General features: G+C 40.7%; 1 protein-coding gene across 1 annotated transcript in view; it reads left to right on the top strand.

Moving 5' to 3' along the window:
• Positions 1–656: 656 nt before the first annotated feature.
• Positions 657–11,334, top strand: part of LOC311233968 (uncharacterized protein) — a 103,123-nt gene continuing 92,445 nt past the window's right edge. Inside the window, exon 1 of the mRNA XM_084321037.1 lies at positions 657–768. The gene's annotated coding sequence lies outside the window, so the exon portion shown is untranslated. The remainder of the gene's footprint in view (positions 769–11,334) is intronic.

The raw sequence follows: 11,334 nt of genomic DNA, 5'->3' as shown, positions 1-11,334 counted from the left end.
TTAATAAAGTTTTCAATAAATCAATAAATCAATCAATCAATCAATCAATCAATCAATCGGTCACTGTACCCATTCTGCAATCTGTTAATAAAGTTTTCAATCAATCAATCAATCAATCAATCAATCAATCAATCAATCAATCGGTCAGGTCACGTGTACCCATTCTACAATCTGTTAATAAAGTTTTCAATCAATCAATCAGGGCCTGTGGTGGTCACGTGTACCCATTCGGCAATCTGTTAATAAAGTTTTCAATCAATCAATCAATCAATCAATGAATCAATGAATCAATCAATCAATCAATCAATCAATCAATCAATCAATCAATCAATCAATCAATCCCGCAGTGCAACGTGACCCAAATCATACGGCAATCTGTTAATAAAGTTTTCAATCAATCAATCAATCAATCCCGCAGTGCAACGTGCAACGTGACCCAAAATCACGTGACCAAAATCAGCCAATGGAAGCGAGGGGTTGCTATGTGCGGGGCTTGTATGTGCGGGGCTTGTAAGCGCTGCGGTCTGATGTGCTGCAGCTGCTTACTTATGCCTCAGCGGGTGGGTCCTGTGGCTGTCGTTCTGCAGCTAGGTACTATTGCCTGCAGCTGGATACTATTGAGTTGCATGGTGGTGTGGGAAGTGCGCATGCGCCAAGTACTCGAGTAGATGCGTGTGGTCACGAAAACGCCGAGCTTGTGAAAACCAACAATTCATTATGGACTAAAAACTATTTGCGGGAAAAGACTCAAGAGGATTTGGACTAAATGTAAGTTTGCCCGAGAAGATTAGAAGAGCGTCATTGCCTCCAGGCGGGTCGTTTTCGCTTTCAGGTTAGCAGACTGAAGGCGATCATGTTTGTGGCTAATAGGTCGGTGGTTAGCATGTTGTTAGTTAGCTAGCTAGCAGGTAGCCCCTTTCGTGACTGTGATGCACGCCACTGCATATATCTTATATGTTATGATGAATTGAAAATGGGGGACCCTTGATGTAAATGTGGTCTGCATCCCCTTAACAATTGTGTGTATTGAGCCATGCTGTATTGGCCTACCCTAGCCCCTTTCGTGACTGTATTTGCAAAGTGGTATGTCATAAATGTATAGATGTAGCAGTACTGTCTATCTGTGTCTAGGTTTAGGTTTACTTTATTTGTTCAATGGGGACAGTGTACATTAATAAAACATTTTACAGTTGTAAATGCACCCAATTTTAGCCAAAAGGCTAATTTCCATTGGCAGTCCCCCTGCCAGAGGGTACATGCTAAAATCCTGTGTAAAAGAAGGTTAGCAATCAAAACAGAATAAAATCAAGATAAATAACATTAGAATCAAAACACAACAAAAGCACATAGACATACGATATGCATACAGGTCACAATACAGTCATGGACACAAGGACAGAGCACATCATGACATAATATTAACTATTAAGAGACCCAGACACCTCAGTGTTGACAGTTTTGATTGATTGATTGATTGAAAACTTTATTAACAGATTGCAGAATGGGTACAATACAGTACAGCTCAATACACACAATTGTTAAGGGGATGCAGACCAGAGAAAGACTTTCGTCTTGTTTACATCAGGGTCCCCCATTTTCAATTCATCAGGACATATGACATACATCAGACATACAGATAGACAGTACTGCTACATCTATACATTTATGACATACCAGATTTGCAAATACAGTACTGTTTGTGATACAAAAAGACTTCAGAAAAGAGTACATTTGACGTAAAAACTGTACATTGGGGAGGTTGGGTAGGTGGGGTGGGTGGGGGGGCTACATTGGAGGTGGTTCGGTGGGTGGGGTGGGGGGGGGAACACTGTACAACTGTACAAGCAAAACTGTACATTGGAATATTGACAACCATACTTGGTCATTTACTGTTGGTGTACATTGGAGGGGGTTGGGTTAGGACATTTACATGGGCCAGTTTCGAATTGCAGTCTCGCGTAGGTGTTCTTTGAGAGTGTTTTTGAAAGTGGGTATTGATTCACATTCCTTTACAGCTTTAGGTAGGGCGTTCCACATTGATGTGGCATAATTGCGAAACATGTTTAGTCCCTTGTTTGAGCTGAATCTGGGTTTAACATGATTTGTGGAGCTCCCTCTGGTGTTGTGATCGTGGTATTCACTGACCTTTGGGAAGTATTTTGACATGTACATGAGTACCTTGGTCGTGTAGTGTATCTTGTAGACCAGGCCCATTGCAAGTTGCTGTACTCTGTCGTCTACTCTAACTAAGCCATCCTAGGTTGTCAAAGTGGGCAGGGGTGAGGTGGGTTCTAGGAGTAAGGTCAAGCAGTAGTCTGACCAGTTTGTTTTGAGATGTTTGTAATTTTGTTTTTAGTGCCTTTGAGTGCTTTGGTACCATGAGGTGCAAGCATAGTCGTCGTACCCTTGTATGAGTGCTCCTGCCAGAGTCTTCAGGGTGTTCTTGTTTACCAGAGAGGAGATCCGGTACAAGAATCGAGTTCGTTGGTTGACTTTTTTTTATTACATTGGATGCCATTTTGTCACAGGAAAGATTAGCCTCTAGGATGGAGCCCAGGTAGGTAATTTCATCTTTCCTTGTGACAATATTGTCACCCACTGTAACTGAGAAGCCATCGGTCTTGCTGAGTTTGTTATTTGAACCGATGGACGAGAAGAGAATGGACTCTGTTTTGCCCATGTGTAATGATGGTTTGTTATCAGCGAGCCATATATGCAGATTTTGCCTAGTTCCGAGCTGAGGTTTTTTTCAACCTGTAACATGTTCTTGTCAGAGACCAGCAGGGCTGAGTTGTCTGCGAACAAGAACAAGTTGCAGTCACAAGCTGACGACATGTCATTTGCATAAATTAGGAACAGTAGTGGTCCTACTAGTATGATTCCTTGTGGAACACCACAGCTCACTGTGAGGGGGGGGGGGGATAGGGTACCGTTTACCTCCACCATCTGTTCTCTCCCCTCCAGGTAGGATTGCATCCATCTCACTGATAGACTATCAAAACCCATTGCTTTTAGCTTGTCAATCAGAATGGAGTGATTGACAGTGTCGAAGGCTTTTTGTAGGTCCAGCATGACCATGCCGCAGTATTTGCCTGCGTCCACCTCTTGTTTGATGTGGTCGTTCAAATAGAGAAGGCATGTGTCAGTGGAGTGGGATGTTCTGAAGCCAGATTGGAATTCGTAGATTAGATTTTTTTCCGCTAGGTATTTTTCAACCTGTTCGTAGACTATTTTTTCCATGACTTTCGAGATGGAGGTAAGAATAGAAAAGGGCGGTAGTTGCCTGGGTCTAATTTACTGCCCTTTTTGTGCAGAGGGGTCACTCTCGCAATTTTGAAGTCCTTGCGGACGTGTCCCTGTTTTATGGAGAGGTTTATTAGTTCAAGTTTCAAGTTTCTTTAATAGTTGTTGTCATACAGAAGTACAGAATACTTTTATACAAAATGCTTCTTTCTGTTACGCTCCAGAGACTGTGCTAGATAAAAGATAAGTATAAAATAAAATAAAATAGTATAGCATGTAAAAATAGAAGTAAAAATAGAAGTCACGTACGTAGACACAGTGTTCAGTATATACATATGTACAATGTTTGATGCAGAATAGAGTAACTGAGTTACCGTACAATCAGGGAGCGAAATTAACTTTTTGACTCACCGGCCAGTGGCGGGTAGATGGGAAGAATCTACCCGCCAAGCATATTTCTTACCTGCCAACTTTTTTTCGCTAAAAAAAAATTATTATTTTATATAATTTTTTTTTAATAAAATATATATATTATATAATCATACTTGTGATTGTGTTATCTGCGAGACATTGCCACCTCGCTGTCTGCAAACAGCTCCACTGTCTGTGTGTATACTTGAGTAGCCTCCAGCTCCAGCAAGGATTCTCCGGCGCTGCAGCTGGGCCCTAAACGCTACATTCAGCATGCAAAAGGATTCTCCTGAGCTACAGCTGGACCCTATTTAGCAGCCCTCATGCGATGTAAGCCAGGGACTCGAATACGCATGTTGTTGTAGGACATTGATGTCAGGAGCTATCTGTAGCTACTGCTGGATGGCGTTGGGACAACGCCTCAGTGAACTATTTAGTTTACTGTGACATTTCGTAGTGACTAGTGAGCTACCTAGCCAATGGAGGTATTATGCACTGGACCAGGGGAGGAAATTAGGCCACTTTACTGGCCAAATGCTAGTATTTTTTACGTTTGGCTGGTAAAAAAAATCAGATACCCGCCAGTTGGCTGGTAAGCCAAAAAGTTAGTTTCCTCCCCTGCTGGCGAGTATACAAAAAAATAAAACATTCTGCACGTCTTCTGAGTGTTCGCTTTAGTTGACAGTGCCACAAGAGCACTGCACAAGACCACCCGCGGACATATAATGTTTAATAAATGTTTGCGCAGTACTGGCCAACCCGCGGACATATAATAATAAAAGTCCCGCGGTACTAGGCTAGCCATCAGGAGCACTCGCAAACAGATGACGTTAAACACAGCAGAAGATGGAAAACAGACAGACTGACCAACGGGGAACTGCATCCAACCCTAGTACAACCCTCGAGTATAAGTTACTAAGGACACATTTAAATCACAGAGGTGTAATGTTAGTCTACTGGAACTGTATACAGTGGTTAGCTTCTAGTTAGCGTTTTAGCTATAGCTGCTTGCTAGCTAACGTTAGCCCCGTGTGCTCAAAGCAGCCAGCTAGGTGTATCTGTTATGACTATAATGTTTCCAAAAAAGCACCGGACTACGACGTAAGGTTAGACATTTTATTTCATGCTCAAAAGCCCCTGGCTTGCACATCGCAGTCACGAAAGGGGCTAGCTCAACCAGTGCACTGTGCACAACAGCACACCAACCCAACTGACGTTACCACAACACTTGACGGTACTTCACAGCACTGTCGTAAGACCACCGTGCTGTCTTAAAGGCACAGTGTGCCTACCCAGATGCATACACAACATTGACGCGGCTTGACATACAAAGAAGTAATTATCACAATTAGATTTTTTTTGTCTGGTAAAAAATCTGTTTGGCTGGTAAAAAAAATCAGATACTCGCCAGTTGGCTGGTAAGCCAAAAAGTTAGTTTCCTCCCCTGCACTGGACTATTGCTGGAGCATTTGTTGATGTCGGGAGCTATCAGTAGCTAGCCGGCTGGATAACGTTACACAATGCCTCATGTATTAAACTAAGTGAATAGTTGACTGGGTCATTTTGTAACGGTAGCTAACGTTATCTCACGAAGGTCCCACACTGACTAGACTAACGTCACGGTGACTGCCGGAGGCAATAGCCTCTGTTTACATGCAGCAGCATACAGAAACAGGTGCGGGAGGGGTAGGAGCAGCAATGAGCTGCGTGTCTGTGCTGAGACAGCGAGTGAGAACTCCGCTCAGAATTGGATCATGATTTTCGGTTTTCACATGACTATTTGATTGCCCGCCACACGGCAGGCACCAAACTTAAAAACTGAGCGCCAATGGCGGGTGGCGGGCTCTAGTTTCGCCCCCTGCGTACAATATACAATATACTATGCAATATACTAATATACAATACTATATAGTGCAAAGCAGAAATGGGATGAGGTACAATTTACAGTAAGGTGTACTGAGGTATGGGTTGTAGTGCAAATCCTTTATGTGTGTGATGACTGGGGTGATGGCGGAGCTGAGTCTCTGAGGAATTTGGAGGGGATGTTGTCATGGCCAGTGGCCTTGTTAGGTTTAAGGGCGCTACATTTTTTGAGTACTTCATCTGTTGTTACCATTTCCAGTTTGAAGTCGTCTTTGCGGACCCCTAGGTTTTTGTAGTAAGCTACTATGTGTTCTACCCCATAATGCCCTAAGTGGGAGGGTAGTTTGTTTACCAGTGTTGTGGCTATGTTTGTGAAGAAAATGTTTAAGTAATTGGCTACATCTAGCTCGTCTGTGATGAGTGTGTTGTCCGTCTTTATGTTTATGTTTGGTTTTAAGTTTTTTACTGCAGCCTAGTTGATTGTTGAGTAATTTCCAAAGTTCACATGGTTTGTTTTTGTTTTCCTCAGTTTTGTCATTGATGAAGTTCTTTTTTGCCGTTTTGATCATGGAGTTTACGTCGTTTCTTAGTCTGTTTCTTTCCAGTTTGAGTTCAGTCACGTGGGCTTGGAGTTCACTGCTCGTGCTTTTTGTAAGCTTTGACTGACTTTTACGAAACTCTTTACGGTTTTCATAGCGGCCAATATTTCGGAGTGCATCCACGGCTCAGCGAAATTTTTTACCCTGGTGGTTCTTAGGGGGGCCATGTCGTTTAGTGTTGTTGAAAATTTGGTTTTGAAACCAAGCCATGTTTCTTCTACCAGTGTACCATTGATTGAGCTCATCTGACCAGTCCAGACTCTCCAGTTCAAGGTTAAAGGCCTCGCTAGAGTAGGTTTTTAGGTCTCTAGATGTGACTATTTTGTGACAGTGCTGGTTTTCAATTAGCCATTCCCTAACCCTGCACTTGAATGAATGGTATGATGTGGACACTCTAATTGTTTGAGGAATTGAGTTCCATTGGTGGGATGCTCTGTATGAAAAGACGGCCTGGCCAAATACACTTTTTTTTAAAGGGATTGTACAGTCCCCCCTTGCCGCACCTCTAGTGTTCCTGGTTGAGGCAGACTTGAGGTTGATGAAACCGGACAAAGGAGGAGGAGCCAATCCACACTTTATTTTAAAAACTAGACAGACGTTTTGATATAGTCAGGTTTTCCCAACTGAGTAGATTATATTTTTTTAGAATGTGACTGATGGTACCTGAATGGTTTCTTGTCTAGAATTTCTATTGCTTGCTTGTATAGTGATTGAAGTGGTTTCAGAATGGTGGAATGTGAATTGGAGCAGGTTATCAAACAGTATGCATGTGATGTGGGAAAGAACCATTGAATGAAAATCAGGGGTGCACCGATGTATCGGTCGGGTATCGGTATCGGCCGATAAGTGCCTTGTTGACTGCAATCGGCCTATCGGCCGATAAGCTCTAATGTGCCGATGGCAGTAGCCGATAAATATCCATCAATTTGTGTAGCGTCAAGACAAAAAAAAGTTCACTCGCGACCTACCTGCACAACGCCGCCCCCGGCCCACACACACACACACACAAGCTACTGCATCAAAGTCACTACTTATGATTAACAAGGCATTCGTTTTGTGGCATTAACATTATATAGTTAGTGTTACACGTTCAATAACATCAGCATATTATTTACCCGAGCGTAGCAAGCGTTCATACTAGCTCAGTTCCTTCCGTTGCTCACAGAGCCCTGAGTTTTACCCATTCTGCAATCTGTTAATAACGTTTTCAATCAGACGCATGTATAGAAAGGCTTTGTTTTATTATAACATTAGTTGCAGTAAAATCATTATGCCTCATTTAAGTCATCCTGCGGAGCTAAAAGCTAAACGTCGGCCGCGCCGTGTTGTTGTTCTAGAAAACCTCTCGTCAAAATCAATGGCGGACAAAAGCAGGAGTAAAAAATGCAACACGCTTGTTGATTGGTGGTAACAGCAGAGGCGGGTGCAAGCGGTGTGTGTGACGTAATTGGCAGAATCGACTGTCAATCAAAATGTCATTGGTTGAGACAATAGTATCTCGCTGCAGCCCAGCAGGTAGACCATGTTGGGAGAACTAGTATCTATCTAGCTGCAGCCCTGCAGAAAATACTGGGAGAGAGAGTGCTATTTCTTGATGTTTCCTTTTTTTAAGTAAGTAAAGAGGCCTATGTTCATATCGGTGAGCACAATTTGTAAGACAAATATACAGTAGTTTCATAAAAAAAAATATATATATATATATTACAAAAAAAAAATATTACAAAAAAGATTAATATTTAAAAAATATTTAAAAAAAATATTTTGCCACAAATATCGGTATCGGCCGATTGTGTTAGTTGAACAATCGGTATCGGTATCGGTGGCAAATTTTCATATCGGTGCATCCCTAATGAAAATATAACTTTGCTGCCTCGGTTGAAAGGAAGTTTATTATGTACCTGAAGTTTGATAGGCTGAACTTTATCTTATTGCAGACTTTTTTTATGTGATTTTTGAAGCTAAGGTTTGGGTCTCTATGTGTGTAATCCTAAATACTTATATTCTGATACTACCTGTAATTTCTGACCGGAGATGAAGATATCCTGCTCTGCAACTTCTCTGTGGCCCTTGGAGAAGAACATACAGACAGTCTTAGAGACATTCAATTGTAAACAGATGTTCTTATCACGTGTGTCATATAATGTTATGATGAATTGAAAATGGGGGACCCTGATGTAAACAAGACAAAAGTCTTTCTCTGGTCTGTATCCCCTTAACAATTGTATGTATTGAGCTGTACTGTACTGTACCCATTCTGCAATCTGTTAATAAAGTTTTCAATTATTAACTGGTTAAACTGGTTAAAGATGAGCGGCTTGGTCCAAAATATATCAGATATACATTTCAAAGGTACTCACCGTTGCATTAGGGTTTCACACAACAGCAGGGGGGTTTGAAAGCTCGGCGTTGCTAATAAACATTTTAAATCATTTTTATAAACGAGTAAAAAAAAATCACTGAGCTAGCCTTGGCTAAAATGGCTGCTTCCGCATTTTGACGCCGGAGCGCTGTGATTGCTGGGCGCACGTGACAAATCAGCCAGCAATCACAGCCCTCCGGCGTCAAAATGACACATATTTATTATTATTATTATTGGATACAGGAGTTTGGGTACCAAGAGCTTCTTCAAGTAGATTCTACAGACGGACTGTTTCTATCATCGGAATAAAATAATTATAATGACGTTTTGCATTTATAGTCATGACTCAATGAGCAATCTGAGCATTACCGCTCTATATACTTCTCTAAGCCGTCTGGCTCACAGTTAACCGACTAGAATAGATTAACGAATTCCATATACATCTATAGTTCATTAACGATGCAGCAGCTGTATACACACATACACTGCTGAATAATTCTGTTTTGCCTCAATATATACTGTATAATTCTGTTTTGCCTCAATATACACAGTATATATAATATATTGATGCAAAACAGAATTATTCAGCAGTGTGTGTGTGCGTGCGCGCTGCGGTGGGCAGGACGCAGGAGCGCGCAACAAGAAATATGGTATATTAATACAGTCTAGTGTGCTGTGTGATGACAATACATTTGAATCTAATCTAATTGTGCACGCGGCCCTCGCATTATAATGAGCTGGACAGGTGTGTATGTGTGTGTGTGCGAACGTGAACGCGATATCTGCCATGCGAGACTAGACGAGCAGGCTGTCGTCAAATCTAAAGTGTCCGACGTTCTGACTCCTCCCCCGGCTGCACTCGTCTACTCTCGTCTACTTTCAAGGCGAGCCAAAATCAATCTTGAACACGCCTATTGTCACGAAAGGGGCTAGGCCTACCCATTCTGCAATCTGTTAATACAATTTTCAACTCTATAAATAATAATAACATAAGCTAGGAGGGTACTGCAAGGCAGGCAGGTCGACTGGAGGTCCTGGGCAAGGAGACAGGCAGAGGTTTAGGACATGGCAAACAGAATAGAATATTCAGAATATACAGCAAAGCAGGGTTAATGCTGGAGTCGCGACTAACGTGTAGTTAAGTCTATAATACAGTTGGACTGTAGTAGGGCTGGGCGATATGGCCTCTAAATGATATAAAGATATTTTTTGGCTCTATCACGATACACGATATATATTGCAATATTTTGACATTTCCTCTAAACTTCTAAAGCACTTAAAAATGCTTGATTTAACCCATTGATGGATACGGTCACGCAAATATGATGATTATAATAGTCCCTGCAACATATGTCTGCATTAAACCATGATATAATATCGGCCAATATGGCCGTTTTTTTACACATCGGTATCGGTCCGATATCAAGATAGGGCCGATATTAAAAAAAAAAAAAAAAAAAAAAATTATCTTTTTTTTCTTCTTTTTACATGTTTTGGCCTTAAATAGTTTCAAAATATCAGTCATTTCTGAAAATAAGTTACAAAAGTAAAAAAATGTATGCGTTTTGGAAAATAGCTCTTTATTTGATTATCATAAAGTGTTTTCTATACAGAGATATCGACATCGGTAAATATCGGTATCGGCCAGAACAGCAATATTAATATCGGTTATCGGTATCGGCCACAATTTTCACATCGGTGCATCACTAATGAAGATGCTTTCAAAAATAATTAAATGTAAAGTTTTAATTTTTTTAAAAGAGTAGTCTACTGACACACTAATACAGAAAAAAAAATTATTAACATCTAAGACAATTTATATAAAAACTCTTGGGAGCACAGTACTGTGTTTTCGATCCACTTTAGCCAAAAATACACACACATATATACTAGGGATGTCCCGATCAATTTTCTTTGCTCCCGATCCGATCCCGATCATGTGATTTTGAGTATCGTCCGATACCGATCGTTCCCGATCCGATCAAAAAAAAAATATATATATATATATTCTTTATTATTTATTTTTTTACTTTATTTTTTTTATTCAACAAACATGACCATGTTCACGTCTTAAACTCATACCGAGGCCTTAGTTTTGGTTTTAAATTGCATATCATCATTCATTTATTTATTGTCACACAGAGCAGAAGAATTTTGCCAAAACAAACCAATAGTATCCAGCTGCAGAACGGCAGACCAGCCACACTCTCAGACCCAAACGCATTTCCTTTGATTTAATTATACATCAAATGATTTATGTCAAGGATTGCAATGCCTCGCTTGAATGAAGTTAACTTTTCACCTGGATAACGTCAACATTCAGGGTGAATGTAATGTGAGAAATTGGGATTAAAAAAAAATATATTAAACATTTGGGTCTGAGAGTGTGGCTGGTCTGCCGTTCTGCAGCTGGATACTATTGGTTTGTTTTGGCAAAATTCTTCTGCTCTGTGTGACAATAAATAAATGAATGATGATATGCAATTTAAAACCAAAACTAAGGCCTCAGTATGAGTTTAAGACGTGAACATGGTCATGTTTGTTGAATAATAAAAAAATAAATATTCAGATTTCTTTTCGGATCGAAACATCCCTAATATATACTGTATGGATGAGGGTTTGTGCAAAACATCACGATGTCCACGATACGTTTAAAAAGTGTATCGTTAATGAACTGTACCCGATATTTATTTAATATCGTCATATTGCCCACCCCTAGACTGTAGACTGAGTTGGGCTGGAGCTTTATGTGGCAGCAGTAGACTGAGAGTTTGATTTATTGATTGAAAACTTTATTAACAGAATGGGTACAGTACAGCTCAATACACACAATTGTTAAGGGGATGCAGACCAGGGCCC

The sequence above is a fragment of the Notolepis coatsorum genome (genome assembly GCF_963971535.1).
Source record: "Notolepis coatsorum genome assembly, chromosome: 9".
In the NCBI taxonomy this organism is placed as follows: Eukaryota; Metazoa; Chordata; class Actinopteri; order Aulopiformes; family Paralepididae; genus Notolepis; species Notolepis coatsorum.
Note: the sequence above shows the minus strand (reverse complement) of the source record. Positions and strands in the feature narration are given on the sequence as shown.